This window comes from Ambystoma mexicanum, chromosome 6q, assembly GCF_040938575.1.
Source record: "Ambystoma mexicanum isolate Mex_15411 chromosome 6q, UKY_AmexF1_1, whole genome shotgun sequence".
In the NCBI taxonomy this organism is placed as follows: domain Eukaryota; kingdom Metazoa; phylum Chordata; class Amphibia; order Caudata; family Ambystomatidae; genus Ambystoma; species Ambystoma mexicanum.
The window spans coordinates 1,067,618,767-1,067,639,919 of NC_090937.1; positions in this window are offsets into that span (position 1 = coordinate 1,067,618,767).

Sequence of the window (21,153 nt, forward strand, 5' to 3'; positions counted from 1 at the left end):
CCCGGCTATCCTTTTATTAAATTCCTATGATTGGCTAAATCATAATATATATATATATATATATATATATATATATATATATATATATATATATATATATAGTCATTTACTAGTAAAATATGAAGTTTTACCACATAATAATGTTTTGCCAGAAGGTTGACATGAGCAAATAAGGGGATTTCAAATGGGAGTTGCCATATTTCTGTTCTAGACTTCAAAACCAAGCCTTAGAGAGAGGCTGGACTTGGGTGGAGAGAGAAGGGAAACTGTCCAATCCTGTTTGGGAGAATTCTTGCAGGGCACTGCCCATTAATATAATTGTGATGGTGTCATCACTGGTATATAAAATGGGTGCATTATGAGAGAAGGAGAGAGCTGCCAAAATGCACAAAATGGCAGCTGCAAGGAAACACCAACAGAGATTTGCAAAAACTGCTTCTGGGTGGAGCTGTCTATTGCCGGTGAGGCCTAACAGCTGACTGGGCCCTATGGTGAAGAGCTGGGGACCATCCTTAAGAGTGAAGTGACCAGACCCCTGCCCTGTTTTCAAAGGGGGTCCTGAAAAGCAGTTGGCTTTCCTGAACTTTAAACAGAGGTTTTCAATGTATGTATAATTGAGCCATTTGAAACCAAACGGTGGGGGAATCTGCTTGCCTTAATTCCATTCCCTTTTAGTGGGTGGAGGGGGGCAAAACTGTGTAGATCCTTAGACTATTTGACTGAATATAATGTAATAAATACCCATTTAGGAAAACACTCCAGAGTGATTTTTTGCTAACATTCGAAATTAGCAAAGCTCATTCCCAGTGTACAGTGAAAACTATAGCTCTATTTTAATTGGTAATCCTATTTGTTCTGTTGACATTGACTTCTGTAAGGATGGGGTGTGCTTGTCCCACAACTAGAACTTTTCCTAACTGTCAGCTTCCCTTACACAGGCCTTCAAGTGGAGGGGGGTCAGAAGTCCAAAATTCCTAACTCATCCCTATTATTCTGTCCAGCTTCCCCAACAAAGGTGTTTAGGTGGAGGGAGGTCTGAAATCCAAAATTCCTGAATTATCCTAATTTTTCTCTCCAGCTTTCCCAACACAGGCTTTCAAGTGGAGGGGGGAGTGAAATCCAACATTCCTAAATCAGCCCAATGTTTCTGTCCAGTTTACACAACAGATGCCTTTAAATGGAGGGTGGTCTGAAATCCCAAATTCCTAAATCATTTCAATTTTTCTGTCGACTTCCCCGACACAGATCAAAGTAGGGCGGAGGGAGGCTGTAGAACAAACTGCTAAATCACCCTCTGTTTATTTTAAGCAAAAGTGTGGTTGAAATAATAATTGTCATATGCATTTGTACTAACCTGTAAACCACACTGCGCAGGAACATTGAAATTGCACAGTACTGCATATGTACATTGATTTTGTTTATTAGCCACTGTTGATTATTTCTTGAATTGAAATAGGGATAAAGTAAAGTATTGTGGTTTGGGTTTCTCCCGACCACCTCATGTAATTTATTTTTCTAAAAGGATGTTTATTTGTGTTCCACAAAGAAGGTGGTGTGTATAGTTTATAGTGGCATATCCATTACCTGTGATTCAAATAAATATAAATATATTTCCTGTACCACGGCACATGAGATGAATCTGAAATAGGGCTGAACAAAGAACTGACATTAAACAGTTTGATGTGTGACACCTTGATTGGGGTGGGAAGGAACTCCCTGTGTTGGGGGTGGGCTCTCAATAAACCGTTATAACAAGGACCTGTGGTAGGTAGCCACGACAACAATCAATGACATGCCAACCAGCCATGGTTGTCTTGAGACCCAGTTTCAATGACTTGAAGTTGCGAGGGGTGGGAATGAAGTGGAAGGAGAGAGAGAAAATTGACCAACTGGATGCAAATGCCATTGTGGTTGGTTTAGCACCCAGTGCAGGTCCAACCCTGACACCAACAAAGGATGCAGTGTAAGCAAGGCTTCCCACAGGGACCCTGGCGCAGAGATGAGTGAGAGGGCAATGTCTGTGTTTGTGTGAAGGGGTGTATGTGTGCATATGTCTGTGGGTGTGTTTGCGGCTGGGTGGGGTGTAAGGTATGGAAGGTGTCATTTTTAAGAGTGTGGAAGTGTCAAAATAGGAGTGCATGTTACAGACAATGGTCAGCTACATGAAAAATACTTGAACACATGCTGCACTGCTATTTTATGTGGCAAGCTAGGAAAGCCCCCCACAAATGAATATTACCCAGTGGTGCTTGTTGCCTTCTCTCTCTCTCTCTCTCTCTCACTTGGTGAACCAATAACAATTGCTGTGTAATTTCCATGTCTTATGTCAGTCTCTTGGTTTTGACCTCTTTTGCCCTTTTTGCCTTCTATATAATATAGAGTTTGGGACAATGGATACATTTAATCATTCTTCACGACACTGATATTGAGATTTCTCTGCTGTAAACTGGTTTACGCCGCTACACACCGCAGCCTCTATACAACTGCAGGCATTGTAAGTTTATCCATTTAGTTTGATCTTTATATGTGTTCTTTATTACTCTTTCTTCATTGATAAACTACAAAAGAAATTACAAGTGGCTATGAGTGGGCAGTATGCATTCCTTTAATATGAGTGGTACATATAGTTTTGGAATTCATTATAAGTTGTGGTTCCATTTGCATTTCTGTGTACCCTATGGCTGGATCTGGGGCAATAGGCTTTTTGACTTAACACACTCTGCCAATATCCAATGAGTTTTTACTTTTTTATTTTCCATTTTTATTTTTTCTCTCAAATATAGAGAAATATGTTTTTATCTTGGCCCAAATATCTAGGTTGCCGTTTTTTAGAAATAACTTATGAAACATTTGTAGTTTTTCTTTTACCACTCCTCTAAGTGGATGTGTTTATAATCCATGCACTGGTGTTTCTCTTGGGTTGGTGATAGATTTGTCTAATTCCTATACCTTTGAACTTATATTTTTCTTCTTATGCTTTGTCCTTTTCCCTCAGGAGTACCCCCCCCCCCTTTGCATATCCGACTTTGGTCCTGAGGAAGGCGGTTATTTCATCAACATGCTGAAAAGTACCTCACCTTCTGCCTTTGCATACCAATAAGGAGTTTACTATGATGGTTACTGCAACTGTAACAATAAGATTTTGATTGAACCTGTGAATGTGTTTACTGTAGCGGTTGAAATGTAAAGCATATAAGTTTATATTTAAACTGTATTATCCTTTTATTTATCCTTTTTTTTTATTTCAGTCAAATTAAAAAGAAAGCCCCATGTGGGTTTATCCGTCCTGATGACCTTTCTTGCAACTAAAAGGCAGTGAAACATGTGTAGAGGACTTACTACTGAATCATTTGGATCAGTGAATAAAACCAGAAAATTGTTTTCAAAAACCAACAAAGGAGTCTTGTATTTGTATACTACTAACTAATGTGGACACACTAATCAAAGGCAGAAACTAACTACAGAACATAGCGTGCACCAACAAAGGTTCACTCATTTACTCTACTATGAATCCTCTTCTGATCAGCCTCAGGAAAAAATCTAATGCAGCAGCTAGTTATCAAAATTTTTGATAAATCTTTCTCAAAAATACTGAAATAACAACAACACCACAACAGACAAATGAGTGTTCGCCATTTTTTGTTGTTTCAAGGCTGAATCCTTTTATTAGATCAAAACGTACCTCACCCCTGCATTTAGTTGCATTAGTTGAGTTACAACTATGCACAAGCGGGATGCCCCCTTAACAATCACAGAGGCATCATACGTAGACCATGAGTAGATTTGCAATATATTGAATCCTACTTAAAAATGGAATAAAATTATTCAAATAGATTTGTAAAACAGTGAATTTCATGCTTTAGTGGCACTAAAATATATCCACAAATATTGTGAACAAATGAGACATTGGGCCTCATTACACGTTGTGTGGTAAAAATAGGAATTTACTGGCATGGCGTAATTAGCGTGTCCGCCCTCGCAAAGGGCCGCCAATTGCGTGCCATTACGAGTTCGCGGGCACGAGCATAGCGCCATGCCGGTAATGATCCTACCGCCATGCCGCAAAAGTCCCCAAAAAGTCCCTTAACGGCATCGTCGAAAGGGCTGTTAGCACTTCCGACCTGCCGCCACATGCAAATAGCGGTCACCGCAATTAGCAGACATCGGCATTAGTGGTCACCGCTAATAGCGGTGACCGTTATTTTGCGGAACCGGAAATAGCGTCATCGCACAGGAACGGGAAACAGCACGGCGGCCATCTTTAAAAACACAATCCATTGCCATCCTCCTTATCCAGGACACCTTACCAGGAAACACGTTCGAAAATCCTTCCAGGACACTCTAAAGATGCCCAAGGCCGTTAAAAAATCATCAGAGCGGCAACACAAGGAGAAATTCAGCAAGGAGGAGCTCATAATGCTCACTCAGACACTAGCAGAAAATGCACAGGTGGTCTTCTGCAACGACATGCGGCGGGAGACCATCCTGAAGAAGAAGGCCATCTGGGAAGAGGTAGCCCACAAGGTAGCGCGGTAGGCACCACCACCCGCACAGTTAAAGACTGCCGAAAGAGGTGGGACGACCTCCAGCTCCGTGTGAGGAACATCCTATCCGTAAACCGCAACCTGGCTACGGGCACAGGAGGAGGCAGCGAATCGCCGATTAAGCCCAGTGAGTGGGAGGAGTGGAATCCATCGAGGGAATTGGACAAATGGAGCATGGCGTGGCCATTTCGTCTGATGGAGGTGAGTGTATGCATCAAACAATGCACAGTGAAGTGTGATGGTCCCCCCAATCATGTGTCCATAGCCACAAACAAACATGCATGCATCACCACATACCCGTTTAACACAGAGCCATTCATGCATGACCCACCAAACATCCCCATTATCTGCATCCACATTAAAGAGCCCTAAATGCATAGAACGGCATGGCGTATTCATTCAGCATAAGGCAGGTCGACCCATAAATGATGATTTTCCCCATTTCTCGCCCATACAGGATCACACACAGAAACTGAGGAGGCACGCACTTCCACACCTGCTCCCACATCCAGCAAAAAACCCAGGAGGGATGCCACAGGGGACACCGCCACATCCTCAAGAGCAGCCAGGAGGAGTGACCATGACCACAGGGACAAAGGCAGCAGGAGCACCAGTTGCACGCAGCCACAGGCCATGCCTGCTGCCATCATGGCACCCATGGGAGTGTGTCTCCCAGCAAGTGAAGGCAGCATTGAGGGAATGCACTCTGCTGCCACCAGCTCAACGGGTGAGGCAGCAGCCACTGCCCCACTTTCGGATGAGGAGGAAGCACCTGTTATTGAAGATCTAAGCCAGAGCCCCAGACCAACACGCCCCTTACTGGCAAGCCCGAGGTTGTCATCAGGTCTGGGTAGCCAAGGAGAATCACCCACCCCCACCCTTGAAGGGCCATGGAGCCCCCAGGTATTCTCACCTGATGCAAGTGCCATGGATCCAGGCGCATCAGCCATCCCACCAGCACCAACCATGCGACATGACCTCTCATCCATCTTTCAGAGTCAGACCGAGATGATGGTCTAGTAGGGCAGCATGTGGCCGAGACAGGCCGCCTGAGGGAGGACATTGGTACATTTGCACAGCAGACGAGGGAGGCCATGGAGGCATGCACCAACAGAATCTGCAATGAAATGGCCCAACTCAGGCAGGCCATGAACCGCATAGCAGACGCAATTGAGCGCCGATGCCCACTCCCAACCCAGGATGAACCAGGCCCCACCTCCTCTGGGAGTTCACAGCAAAGTAGCCCCCTATGCCGGTCTCTGCGCAACCTGCGGCGCACCACTTCACAACCACCAGATGACGGAGCAGGCACTGGCAATTAGGGCCAGCAAGGACTGGGTGCCACATGTGGAGAAGGACACATTCACGCCATGAGGCTCACATGGGGGTGTTGTGGGGGGAGGGGGTAAGGGTGATTTTGGGAGTGTTGTGGGGGGAGGGGGGTAAGGGTGATTTTGGGAGTGTTGTGGGGGAGGGGGGTAACGGTGTTTTCACAGTTGAGGCCCTGCACTTATTGTTGTCTTTTGTTCACAATACACTGTTTGAAAGTTTACACTGGCTTGGTATTCATCATTGTGTGTGTGTACTGTATTGGGAGATGGTTCTTTGTGGTACTGACCACATGCATCAGGGCAGTAATACCCATCTTTATCCATTACAGGCATACCTTGTATGACATGCAATCTGATGCATCACATGCTGACGCACATCGTGTCCTGCCTGGACATTGCCACTTGCATGTCCCTGTGGGCCGTTTGAGCCATCCTCATTACCATCCACATCATCCTCATCTTGTGCTTGCATGTCAGGTGGCATAGTCACATTCTGCCTGATGTAATTTTAGTGCCGCAACACACATACCATGGTTTACTTCGGCACTTTGTCATGGCCATACAGGAGGGGTTCACCCAGCACGCTTAGGGACCGGTGCTGTGTGTTGTAGAGGCCGGATGCCTGCTCCATCACAGCGCAGGTACGGCTATGTGCAATTTTCTTGTCCTCTTCCTGCTGGTTCTGTGGTATTTCTGGGTGCCCTGCTGGTGCTTGCTGCTCCTGTCTTGCCCTACTCCTACTCCTCCTGCGTCTCCACTGTGCTTCATGTTGTTGATGGTGCCGCACTACAATCACATCCTCCAGCCCATGTAATGCGGGCAGTATTGGAAGCATTTTTGTGTGGAAGGGGTGTGGGAAGGGGTGTGGTGTGCCCTTTTGTGCTGCCACAGTCTCCATCCCCTACACCTGTGCTGGATGTGTCCACCTGTGGCAGGTGGACTGCTCAGGTCTCTTAACGGGTGGTTCGCGATGCCGGTGTTAGCACCATGGCGGTAGGGTGTTTTGGGGTCTTTTCCATGCCGCTATTACCATGTCCGCCTACCTTGTGACGGGATGCTATTATCGACATGCCGCTATTTCCGACCTGGGGGTCGCGCGCCCACGGACTTGCCGCTATTAGTGCCACCGTACTTAACGATGGCGCTAATAGAGGCAAGTCTGGGTCGTAATTGGATAGGAAATTTAGCGTTACCGGTATTCACTTACCGGTAACGTTATTTCCTTACCGCAGTCCGTGTAATGAGGCCCATTGTTTCTAAATGAATAGATTCTGGTTTGCCACTATGCAACCTGTTGTTTTTTGTTTCTATTTTTGAAATGGTTCAATGACATATTTGGTATAATGCTTGGGCACAAAACCCTAATTGTGCTTTTTCAGATCTTTATTTTCTGTTTCCTTACCTTTTTCTTTGAAATTGGATTGAAAACTGCAAATGTTTGAGTTTGTATAATTTTGAAATTTATTGTAATAAATTGTAATTCTTCATAAATAAGTGGTATGTTCAATGCAGAACGTATGTACACTAATGTAGTTGACAAATCGCCATGATGCCGAACCAATATGTGAGATTCAACTTTATATTAAGATGTTTTGTCATTGACCCGAGAGCCGGCAAACTACCAGAGATAGCGAGTGGTGGCATCCAGATACTAGTGATCCTTCCTTAACCATTCTTTATTGAGCCAGTGTGCAGTAAATCATTTCCTGCTGGGCCGCTTTTGCTTGTTTTTGTGTAATTTCCAAGTGGCACTGCATATGACTGTCATGGGAGGATCCGGTATACTTAGAATTGACATTCAGCAGGATGCTATTGGCATCACATGCTGCCTGAGCTCTGATAGAATTATATTTTCTAAATTTCCAAATTCTGTGCACAATTAGTCTTGCCCTTACATGGTTGTCATGATGCACAGTGATATTTAGAGAGGTAGATGGGAAGGTCATATGTAAGACCTGCTGTAACACCCATGACTTTGACACCAGTGATATACCTGCTGTGATGCCACTTGTCCCTTAAAAGCGGCCAGTGGAGACATGGTGGAACAAACGGTTTTTGCAATCAGGCAGCTCTCATTCTTTCATCAATTACAGCATTATATGTTAGAAGGAAAGCATGTATTGAGGTAGGCCTCATCATCTGCCTGCTCAGGAAATGACACTGTCCTCCCAAAATTCCCTTTGCTTCTCCTCCTCCATAGAAAGCACAGCAGTGTCACTTCCAATGTAGGACGTGCTCAGCCTTTTATACTTTGCTCCAGGATTTCAACAACTAGCTATATGGATCTTCCTGGCAAATCAGAGTGTCAGTATGCTTTTAACTTCCTTTCAAAGCTTGTTTTGTGTTTTTCACACATGTATGGTTTTTCCATTTGACTCCCATTTACCAGACCATGCTGTTTTACATCGGGTCCACCCACTTGCAGGAGTTTTGGGCATCATTTGTCCTTTGACTTGTGTATCTTTGCGAATACAGCACACTGTATTTATTTAAATGAAGGGTTTGCCCCAACTTTTTTGTATTTGCATAAGCCCATTCAACACTTGTGAGAAAAATATGTTTTGCAAATTGAGCCATTGGACTCTTGGGATACAGTTTCCCCAGTAGTCAATTTTCTAGTTGTGGCTATTAGGTGGCACCTAGAAACCAAAACTGTTGTATTGGAGTACAGTTAGGGAGACATGTCGCCCTTCATATTCAGGAATATCTGGAGATGAATCACCTCTTAGCGAGTCGAAAAATCGGGCTTTCGGCCACAACATGGTACTGAAATGGCGCTGATTGATCTAAAGTCCCAGGTTGATGAACTCAAAGACAAGGGGAAAACTGCACTGTTGCTTCTATTAACTTTGTCTGCCGCTTTCGATTTGGTGGTCCACAATGTGCTTTGCAATCACCTTGACACAGCAGCCCACTCCTCCCAAGATGCAATAGCATGGATCCAATAATTTCTGTTCAATAGAACCATGACAGTCTTCTCCATGCCAATAACATGGGAAGTACCTAAAGGCTCCTGTGTTTCACCAACAATGTAAAACATGTTCACAAAGCCACTGTTCGACGATCTAGATCATCTGGGTGTCACCTACACTAATTGTGCAAATGACACCCAGATCCTCCGACCCTTTGCAGGAGACTATGACACTGACGTGGCCTTAGTGAATAAAATGTATCTAATCATTCAGGTATGGATGGCCTCCCATGGCCTCTGTCTGAATAATGATAAAACTGAGCTCCTGATACTAGGAGCTTCAGCGCACCACAATAAATTTAGCAACAAATATGCCTCATTCAACATTGACGGGAACAACATTAAAGTGCTAAAAGAAGTTAAAACGCTAGGCTTTTACCTAGATTCCACTCTTAATCTAAGCAAAAGAGCCAATGCTATGGCCTCTGCCACTGCATGTACTTGTAAGCTGATACGGGCTTGCAAACCCTTCCTCTCTAATGAAAGTTGCATCATCCTAGCCAGAGCCCTCATCCTCTCAAAATATGATTATTGCAATGCCCTATACTTAGGCGCCAGTAAGTACATTGTCAATAAACTCCAAATACTCCAGAACAATGCACTGAGAACTGCCCTAAGCATATCAAGGAGAGAACATATCTCAGAGATTAGGAGACAGAATAAATGGCTATCAATCAAAGACAAAATCCAGCTTAAAACTTTCTCACTAACCCACAAACGTCTCAATCATGCTGCCCCACTATACAAAACTGAGAAAATGGTCTTAAAATCCTCCTCACACCCCACCAGGTCGGCTAACTCATTCTGCCTGGTAGTTCCCAGATACAAACTAAAAAAAGCAGGGGGGAGCGGTTTCCCGGTTATGGCAGTTCAGCTATGGAACACCCTTCCTCCCTCTCTGAGATCGGATCATTCATTCCCCAACTTTAGGAGAAGTACCATAAACTGGCTTTCGGCGAAGGACCAATGACATGTCTAGGATAGCTTCCGACTTACTGCCAATTGCTTCTTACTACCCTTTTAGCATTTAACTAATTCCTTTAACTATTAAATGTACCTTTCTGTATCATACTGTATTACACTTTGTCTCGTACTGTATATCTTGCCTGTATTGTCTGCAACTATATTTATGTAAACGTGTAACCTTATGCAATGCACCCAGATACCTTTGGGCTCGGAGCACTATATAAATCAATAAAACAAACAAACATGGCATATGAGGAGGGACACAAACCTTGTAGGTGTTGTTTGTTTAGTTGCCCTACATTAATTGCCCATGGCCATGCTAATCCGTATGGGCAATTCCCCCCAACTTCCTACCCCTCCCGGCAAAAACACCTCCTAATCGGAACCCCTTGAGCTCCTTTTACTCAAGTCGTACCATCAAACTTTGCACTCAAAGTGCCTGCTAATGTTTTTTCAAAGCGGTTATCTGAGAGTTAATGACTTAATTGGGATGCTAAACACGATACTGGAGTAATACATATGTCTTAACCAGGTCTGCCTTTAGCCACTCGATTTATCAGCACTATGCATGTCCTTCACTGAAGACATATTAAAAACAAGCATTGGCAAAGCCAACCATTTTGGCTTGTGGTTAGTTATTAGGCATTTACCAGGAACTGCTATTAGATGGGTGCAATCTATTGATAATTGCTTCATAATGAAGTCATTTACAACTTAACTGGCCATCCAACCATACTAACTGTGCCCTTTCAGTAATGTAAGTCCCTATATGCTGGTGATGAGCCATCTATGTAGGGTGAGAGGACAGAAAGAGGTTTGTCCTATTGCTAATAGCAACAGAAATGTTTAATTGTTAGTATTTTTACAGAGCCAGTGTTTGCAGTGCTTATAATCAGGATGGGTCAATCTCTAGTGCACTTGTTGGCTATGTAGCTCCAGTCCTTGAGTAACTGGAGCTGATCAAAACTCTCTATTACTATTTCAAAGTTACCACCCAAGACATTTACGAGAAAACCTTCGCTTTGGACAATTCCTCCGGGACAGAAGGAACTGTACTCCCATGTGGGATTACGACCAACAGTCTACCAATTTAGAACATACATTGAGAAGCCGGTGCGACATGCAAAAACTAGCAAGGAATATCCCTAGAGACATTACACTTGAACAAAATGGGAGGAGAACTGATCACCCTGATACCATCACAGTGGTCCTCAGTTTCTCGCCTAGGGTTAATCAAATTAAGAAGTGACAAAATTATGGACAATCCTAAATGTGGGCTCATCAAATATTGGAACACCTATATTCGCTATGAAGTGGAGACACAACCTTTGAGATTCGCTTGTGAATACCTACAAGGAAATAGAGGAGAGAGCGAACTGCACATTATAGAATCAACCTGGTCCGGTGGGACATGCCTCCAGTGCAGTCTGTGCCCCCAAACCAGGAGGAGCGTATCCATGGATACTGGCTGGCACTACCCCAGGAACCAAAGATTTTTTTACAAACTGCAATAGTAGTAACGTAAATTCCATCATCACGTGCCCTTGCAATCTCAGATATGTGGGGATGACTACTCGACCTGTCAAAACACACATTGGGGAACATCGGTCGTGCATCAGGAAAAAGAAAATTGTGGCACTCCTGGTTGAACACTTCCTAGTGATGGGTTATGGCCCCTCCAATTTCACATGGAGTGTTTTTGAAAAAAACTGTGGTCCCTCTCAGAGAGGGTGATGTGCATGCATCATCATATAAAAGAGAACGACTTTGGATATGTTGACAGCGCACATAGAGCACTGGCCTGAATGAACACAGCATCTGGCAGACACTGGCCACCATTTAGGAATGCAACATTAACATGCATGGACACCTCTTTGAATGTTGACCAGTTCGTTTAACACGGAATTACATTGCTGATCTGCTGGCTTAGCCTGTGTAAAGACTGGAGTGGGTATCTGTACCCCTGCCCTCTGTATGGCGGAGTAGAAGCACAGAGCACCCCAGCCAAGGTTTTCTATATGGTAGCTATGGACGAGCAACCAAAGCTTAAGCTCTCAGGAGGTGATCCATGCTGGTTCTAAAGTACAGTGTAGTCCCCAAGATCCCCACAAAGGAATGTTTACACACTATGTTATGTGATAACACAGTTCTTTATATAAAATTAAGGTTCAATATATATATATACACAATCAATAACACACTTTGTAGTTTGGTCAATCTACTATGGCAAATATATAAAATGTCTCTGTGGTGTCACCTTTAGCTATTGACTCCTTTAAAATGCATCAGCTCCTGACAGTTCTTGTGGCATACAAATCAAACAGTAATGTGTATCAGTATAGGACATAGTAAGGAAGACAAGTTAGTTTAAACAATGGCAGAATGGTTCTCTTGCTGCTAAGACACAGTTCTGTGTGAGGATCCCCCACCTGGGCAACCTGTAATAAAGAGTATTGACAAGCCGAGTCCATATATGTATAAATAGTCTTGTTTCCTGGTCAAAATGTTCAACTACCACGATGTACCTGAGTTAGAAGAGCTTCTTTGATGATTCATATATGGATCCCTCCTGAGTGGACTCCCTTTAAAGCAGGAGCCACGGGGTGTGGAGATTCCTTAGAAGAAATGTAAACACTGTCGTTGGGACAGCAGCTTCGACCTTGGCAGTGCTCGTCAATGATCGATTGTGGACTTCCTGCGAAGATGATGCGTGTGGTGCACCTCGATGTAAAGAATTTGGTGCCACAAAGAAGAATCAGTGAAGAATGTAGGCCCAGCAGCGGGCGTCGGATGTTGGTATCAGCGTCGATGATTGGGACTCGACCAAAGCTGCATTTCGAATCTTCACCCGTCGGCGTCTTTGTGGACTTCAGGTGCGGGAAACCCACTGAGGATTCTCCTTGGTTGTCGACGACCTCGACTTTCTCTGGCCAGACAAAGTGGTCGACGGTGATGGCAAGGAAGACCTTTGTTTAAATGTTCTTAGGCAAAGGTGAAGCATTGCGTCTCCGGTCTTCGAGCAGCACAGCGTCAAGCTGTCCCCACTTCTGGGCAACATGACTCGACTGGCTGCCAGCGGTTTACGGAAATCCTCCAAACCCCGGTCAACGATGATGATCCTGAATGGCCTTGATGTCCTGCTGCTTTACTTCAAGATTTCTCGGTGGACCCCATCTCTGGTCGATCGCCTTTTGGGACTGGCTTCCAGGGTGCCTTGATGAACATCAGCTTTTGCATGATGTTCCCTCGTAGCTCATGGAGAGGTATCCTCACCAGGTCCTCTCTTGGATCAGTCCTTGACAGACTTGACAGCTTTTAGATTTCGTCGTCGGTTAGCATCAGCAAACCTTCTTCTTCCAGCTGGGCTTCAAGGAAGTCCCCAGATATACACATCTGTCCCTCATTCACACTGCTGAGCCAAGCTCAGTCAGCCAATCAGACAGAAGGGCCTTAATGCAGGCAGGCAGCCAATCAAGCTCACAGTGCATTCAGGCCATTTACTTCCACCCAGACATCCATAACAAGGAATGTGGATTGGGGCAAGCACCCAGCCTTTCAGCACACCACACTGCATTCATGTCCGTTTCGGGCAGGGCTGTCTCATTCATTGTGCCACACACACACACAGAAACCAGACACCCATACCATGGAATGCATATTGGTTACACACTCCATTCACCCAGATCTCACCCCAAGGGTGTACCAACAAACTTTCTGTCACTGGGAAGGCTCCAGCCAGTCTGGCCTGGACTTCCACACAATACCATATATGGTTGTTCCACCCAACAGCCATTCAGGGGAAGGGACATAGTCATGGCTTCCCAGGACTTTGAGAACAACAAGGTAACAGATAATAGAAACCAAGAGGCAACCTGGGCCATCTTGTCCCCCATCAGGAACCCACTGATTCCTATGGCAGGGCCTGGGTATCCCAAAAAGGAGGATACTCAGAGCACTTGTCGAATTCAGCATGGAGCTGCCCAAGCCCATACCCTGCTCTGTGGGACACATACAGGTGCCCAAAAATATACAGGAGGTATAAAGGGTTGTACCCTTACCCATGGGTGCCATACGGGTATCTCAAGGGTCTCTCTTCACTATGACCAAAAAGTAGAAGAGTTGCACTGCCTTATGGGCTTGTAAGACTTTTATCTTTGCCACAGGACTTTGCAAGAATTTGAAAAGTTGACAGTGTAAATGTGATTTTATGGGCTTTCATTTAAGACGTCATAGACTTCACTGACACATGGGGAATAGAAATGGCAGATAATTGAGTATTATTATAGGATGCATAATGCCATTGCACATTTTAATACTTACATCCCTTATGATAATCCACACACATGTATAAAGTTATAGAATTTTAGGCCAGATATTTCATAATCAAAAGACTAAAAAGTATTAAAAGGGTGAAACAATGTCTCACAAACTGGAGGATTGGATTGCTATGCTCTACACAAAATATGTAATATGCCTATGTAATTGGTTAAAATCCTGCAACTGTACAAATGTGTAAATTATGTTCAGGTTTATTTTTGGCAAAAAGGTCTGTGGGAAGTCTTTTCATCTCATAAAATGCAATCTCATAAACTGAGTTACTGTAACGCTCACCTGGTTCCCACGGAGGCGCGGCGTCAAAGGCGCAGAACTCTGAAGATGGACAGGAAGGGCCCCTCTATTCTGGCTTCCCTGGCTCGTTGGATACCCTCCTGTGCGTGAAAAGGGAGTATTACCAACTTTGGAACAATGCTCAAGCCTCCCACTCCCTTCCAACCCTCCACGATACCTCCTCCACGATTCCCCGTGAAGCCTCACCTTAGGGTTTGGAAGGATGAGCTCTCCATCCTGCTTCTGATGCAGGGGCGCGTTGAAACCCAGTTACTTCACTGGATTGAGGATTGATGGGAGTTCAGGTAAGCTTGACTGTTCAGGTAAGGCGCTGTAAAAGTTCTGTTCAAAAGTTCAAGCTTAATAATAATGTTTGTTGTCTAATTGCAGCAAGCGCTAATGCTTATGTCTTTTTCCCCTTAGGGGCCGGGGTTCGGAGTGCCGGAGATATGGCGCCGACCCGAAGTGAAACAGTTCTGGATGAGCACTCAGGTAATGTCTTTGCATTCGCTCATTCAATGTCTTTGTCTTTTTTCCCCATAGGGGCCAGGGCGTAGCTGAATCCGGAAGATCGCTGCTGAAGATGGAAGCGCCTTGCAAAGGTGAGTTAAATGCAGCGCTGCAGCGATCGAAACGAAATGCCTTTAAAATGATGTCTTCCTTTTCAGGGCCGTTGGAGAAATTAATCTGGGATGCAGATTTAGCAGGTAAGGGCTTTTCTTCTCCTATTCTCTTCCTTTCTCCCCTTGCAGGTGTTCCAGGGTGCTGGCAGGCGTGGCTGAAGTCAGGATGCAGGAGCTGACACGGTGAGCGTCCAGCTGCTAGGTGCAGAACAACGCGAAGCATGTGTGGCTGTTCGGGTGGGGTTTAAATAGCCTTGGAAGAAGTCCTGGTATGTATCCTTCCACCAATCAGTTATGTATCCTTCCCCGACCACACCCGGGTGGTGAAGTAGTCCTACAGGTTAAGTAGTCCCATTCAGGCCTCAGGAGGGCCTGGATGAAGCAGCAAGGTCTGCATCAGGTAAGTGTGCACCCAAGCACTTAAACACATATCCTCTTCTATGAGCCTGGCGCCTAAGGCGCCAGGACTGGGGTCCGCTATGAGCCTGGCGCCTAAGGCGCCAGGACTGAGTCCAAAGGGCCCCAACTTGGGCCCGCTGAGACTTCCCTGGGGAAAATGATGTCTGCCTCTGGGGTTGCTGGGCCCGACCTGGCTCCTTAGAGGTAGGCATCATGACAGTACCCCCCATCAAGGCCCCTCCCAAGGTCTTTTCCTCCGGGGGTTTTGGTTTGTGCGGGAATCTTCGATGGAATCTTTGAATTAATCGTGGTGCGTGAACATAGTTACTGGGTTCCCAAGATCTTTCCTGAGGTCCATATCCTTTCCAATCAACAAGATAGAAGAGTTTCGACTTAACTATCTTGGAATCTAAAATGTCTTTCACTTCGAATTCTAATTCTCCATCAATCTGGACAGGGCCTGGGGGCTCAGACAGTCTGGTTCCAGGTTGTACTGGTTTTAGAAGAGATGCGTGAAAAACGGGATGAATCCGCATGTTGGATGGTAAATCGAGTTTAAAGGCCACTGGGTTGATAATAGCTTTGATGGGGTAAGGCCCAATGAATCTGGGATTAAAAGTTCGCTGACCCTTGAGGGGTAGATGTTTAGTTGCTAGCCATACCTGATCTCCTACTTGGTAAGGAGGAGTTTTACTTCGGTGCAAATCAGCGTTTTCTTTATACTTTTTCTTGGCTTGCTGTAAGTGGGTTGTAGCTTCTTTGAAGGCTTGGGTTATTGTGGAATGTAGGTGATTTACTGCAGGCATCTCCAGGGTCAGAGGTGGATCTAGGTCAGAGGTCCGAGGATGGTGACCATACAGGGTATAAAAAGGAGTCTGTCCGGTTCCAGAATGCACTGAATTGTTGTATGCATATTCTGCAATCCAAAGGATGTCCTTCCAATTCAACTCGGATTGGTGTAACATGCACCGCAGATATTGCTCGAGAGTCTGATTGGTTCTCTCGGTTTGTCCGTCGGTCTGGGGGTGGTGGCTGGTGGATAACCGCACGTCTATTTGTGCTAGTTGGCAACATTTCTTCCAAAAGTGGGAGATAAATTGACTTCCACGGTCTGAGACTAATATGGAAGGGAAACCATGTAACCGCACTATATTTTCCATAAATTCCTTGGCCAAGGTGGAAGCTGACGGCAATCCTTTTAAAGGGATAAAATGGGCCATTTTGGAGAATAGATCCACTATTACGAGAATCGTGTTGTAACCACCACAAGGAGGCAGGTCAGTTATAAAGTCCATTGACAAGGTGTGCCAAGGTGCTGGTGGAATGTCCAAAGGTTGAAGTAGGCCGGCTGGCCTTTTCTTTTGACTCTTATTTTGGGCACAGATTCCGCAAGACAACACAAATGACTTTATGTCTTTTCTCCAAGAAGGCCACCAGAAGTGGCGTTTGATCTTTTCTTCTGTTTTCGCGATACCGAGGTGTCCTTCCATTAATGATTCATGATGACGGGTAATGACAAGTTCCTGCAATTCTTTACTTGGCAGAAATAACCGCTCTTGGAAGTAGGGTAAATCATCCTTAACGGTGTAGTGAGGACCCTTTTGACTCCATTCCAGTAAGGCAGAAGAGTCAAAAAGCTGTTTTACTTGAGCTTGGATGTCCTCAATGGTTTGCAATGAAGTCAAGCCCAGAATTCTTTGTTCCGGTATGATTGGCACCGGTTCTAAACTCGAATTGGGTTCTTCCATGCCTATCCGGGATTAGGCATCTGCCTTACCATTCTTGCAGCCAGGGCGATAGGTAATTACAAAATCAAATTCCGCAAAGAATAAAGCCCATCGGAGTTGTCGCGAAGATTGAGCTTTGGCCGTCTTTAAATACTGCAAATTTCTGTGGTCCGTAATTACGGTGATGGTGTGTCTTGCACCGAGAAGATAGTGACGCCAAGCCTTGAAAGCTGATTTAATAGCCAGTAGTTCTTTGTCGGTAATTGCGTAATTGAGTTCAGGTGGAGAGAATTTTCTGGACCAAAAGGCTACAGGGTGTAGTTGGTTATTTGCTGGGTCTCTTTGCGACAGGACAGCTCCCATGGCCGAACTGGATGCATCGGTTTCCACGATGTAAGGGAGATCTGGGCGCGGGTGCTTCAATACAGGTGCAGAGGTGAATTTGGTTTTCAGGTCCTGAAAGGCTTGTTCAGCCTCAAGAGTCCATTCAAAGCGTTTGTTTTTCTTTAGGAGAGCTGTGATGGGTTGAACAGTTCGAGAAAATTCCGGGATGAACCTTCGATAGAAATTGGCAAAGCCAAGCATGCTTTGCACTCCCTTCACAGAGCTAGGAGATGGCCATTTGAGAATGGCGTCCACTTTCCGCGAGTCCATTCGGATTCCTTGAGGTGTCAGGATGAATCCGAGAAACTCCACTTCTGTTGTATGAAAAACGCATTTTTCGAGCTTGGCAAATAATTTGTGCTGGCGCAATTTCTCAAGAACTGCCCTAACATGGTTTCTGTGATCAGATTCTGAGGAGGAATACACCAGGATGTCGTCAATATAAACGATGACACAAACATCGATAAGTTCCCGAAGAACATCATTCATGAAGTACTGAAAGGCGGCAGGTGCGTTGCACAAACCGAAGGGCATTACTTGATATTCGAAGAGCCCAAATTTGGTGCGGAATGCAGTCTTCCTCTCGTCGCCCTCTTTTATACGTACCAGGTGGTAAGCTCCTCGGATATCTAGCTTGGTGTACACACGAGCAACTTTTACTTGGTCGATAAGCTCAGGTATCAGGGGCAAAGGGTAACGATTCTTAATCGTTATCTGATTTAGGGCGCGGTAGTCAATACAGGCCCTAAGGTCTCCTTCCTTTTTAGGTACGAAGAACAAAGCGGAAGAGACTGGTGACTTTGATGGGCGAATGAAACCATTGGCCAGGTATTGATCCAAATACTGGCGCAAATGCAGGTTCTCAGGTTCAGTAAGAGCATAAATCCTACTACAAGGTAGTTGTGCATTGGGTACCAAGTCGATTTGGCAATCGTAAGATCGATGGGGAGGTAAGGTGTTAGCCTGCTCTTTCTGAAAAACGTCTTGGAATTCTTGGTATTCAGATGGTAGCTGTACAGGGGTGGAAGTTACAGAGGCTAGACCCATAGCTGGATTCCTTGGGTAACAGGTTGGTTCACAATCAGGAAAAGTTATCTTCTTTGCTCGCCAGTCTATTCTCGGATTATGTGTTTCTAACCAAGGGATTCCAAGAAGTACTTGAAATTGTGGGGCCTTGATCACATCAAACATGATTGCTTCCCGATGTCCGTCCTGACCCACCAGAGTGATTTCAACTGTGGAATGCGTTACAGGCCCTGAGGCTATTTCGGTTCCATCAACTGTAGTAATTACATCTTGGGCTACTTTCGGGCGGAGAGGAAGCTTAATCCTGGAAGCCAATTCACGGTCTATGTAATTTCCAATAGCTCCACTGTCTATGTATGCTTTTATAGCATGCAACTGCTGAGGCTGTTTTGGGTTCACAAGCACCATTGGCATGACAAAATGCGAGGTCAAAGAGTTTGTTTTCAAGCTCGGCAAGCGGACCCCTACGCTTGTCCGGCTAGGTCGTTTCCCGAACCAGGTGTCAATAACTCGTTATCAGTGGCTCCAACCACCTTCTTGGGTGGTTTAACTGGACAACTTTGAAGAAAGTGACCAGAAGTTCCGCAATACAGACAAAGTTGCATTTGTCGCCTTCTCTCTCGTTCCTTCTGCGTTAATGGTCCTTTAACACTGCCAATTTGCATAGGTTCGGAAACGTCAGTACTCTTGGAGTTAACGTGGGTCTTGATAGGTACTCTGGTTTCATACTTGAGCCGATCTGCTTTTCTATTTTGAAGTCTGTGATCAAGTTGAACCACTAAGTCTATGTAGTCTGCGCAGGCCTGGGGTGGATCTACTATCTGAGCTATAACATCTTTAAGCTCTCTGCGCAGGCCTCGATGAAACAATGTGATCCTTTTATTTTCAGGCCATCCGGTTTCCACAACTAGTCTATTAAAGGTGGCGATATAGGACAAAAGATCCTGATTACCTTGTCGTAAGGATAGCAGTTCGTTGTCAAGGGCCTGTCCCTGCGAGTGTCGAGCGAACAATCTTTCCATGCTGGCCTGGAAGCCCTGGAAATCCCGGAGAATGGGATCATCCTGATTTACCAATGGAATAGACGAATCGGCAGCACAGCCACTGAGGTAAGATAGTACAAAGGCTACTTTGGTCTGGTCGTTGGGGAAGGCCCCGGGCCTGCATAAAAAGTGTAAACGGCATTGGTTCATAAAAACTGCATATTTCTTGGGATCCCCCGCAAAACGTTCCGGCGGGGCCAAAGGCATGTGTCCAGGTAGATTGATTTGTACTGGGTTATTCGAACCCATTGTTGTAGAAATATCTCCGGAAACAGGTAAAGGAGTGTGCTCTGCCTGGCCCTGCAATAACCTTTTGGCCAGATCATCAGTTCTTTCCTTGGATAGGATTAGTTCCCTTCTGAGAGCATTAGTCTCCTGGCGGGCTGACTGCACTTCTGCCCGTAATTCCCCTAAAAGATGGGCCAGCTGATCTGTCTCGGAAGTCTCCATAGCGCCCAGGTGGGAAATTGTGGTGAGGCTTCGCGTTCTGTAACGCTCACCTGGTTCCCACGGAGGCGCGGCGTCAAAGGCGCAGAACTCTGAAGATGGACAGGAAGGGCCCCTCTATTCTGGCTTCCCTGTCTCGTTGGATACCCTCCTGTGCGTGAAAAGGGAGTATTACCAACTTTGGAACAATGCTCAAGCCTCCCACTCCCTTCCAACCCTCCACGATACCTCCTCCACGATTCCCCGTGAAGCCTCACCTTAGGGTTTGGAAGGATGAGCTCTCCATCCTGCTTCTGATGCAGGGGCGCGTTGAAACCCAGTTACTTCACTGGATTGAGGATTGATGGGAGTTCAGGTAAGCTTGACTGTTCAGGTAAGGCGCTGTAAAAGTTCTGTTCAAAAGTTCAAGCTTAATAATAATGTTTGTTGTCTAATTGCAGCAAGCGCTAATGCTTATGTCTTTTTCCCCTTAGGGGCCGGGGTTCGGAGTGCCGGAGATATGGCACCGACCCGAAGTGAAACAGTTCTGGATGAGCACTCAGGTAATGTCTTTGCATTCGCTCATTCAATGTCTTTGTCTTTTTTCCCCATAGGGGCCAGGGCGTAGCTGAATCCGGAAGATCGTTGCTGAAGATGGAAGCGCCTTGCAAAGGTGAGTTAAATGCAGCGCTGCAGCGATCGAAACGAAATGCCTTTAAAATGATGTCTTCCTTTTCAGGGCCGTTGGAGAAATGAATCTGGGATGCAGATTTAGCAGGTAAGGGCTTTTCTTCTCCTATTCTCTTCCTTTCTCCCCTTGCAGGTGTTCCAGGGTGCTGGCAGGCGTGGCTGAAGTCAGGATGCAGGAGCTGACACGGTGAGCGTCCAGCTGCTAGGTGCAGAACAACGCGAAGCATGTGTGGCTGTTCGGGTGGGGTTTAAATAGCCTTGGAAGAAGTTCCTGGTATGTATCCTTCCACCAATCAGTTATGTATCCTTCCCCGACCACACCCGGGTGGTGAAGTAGTCCTACAGGTTAAGTAGTCCCATTCAGGCCTCAAGAGGGCCTGGATGAAGCAGCAAGGTCTGCATCAGGTAAGTGTGC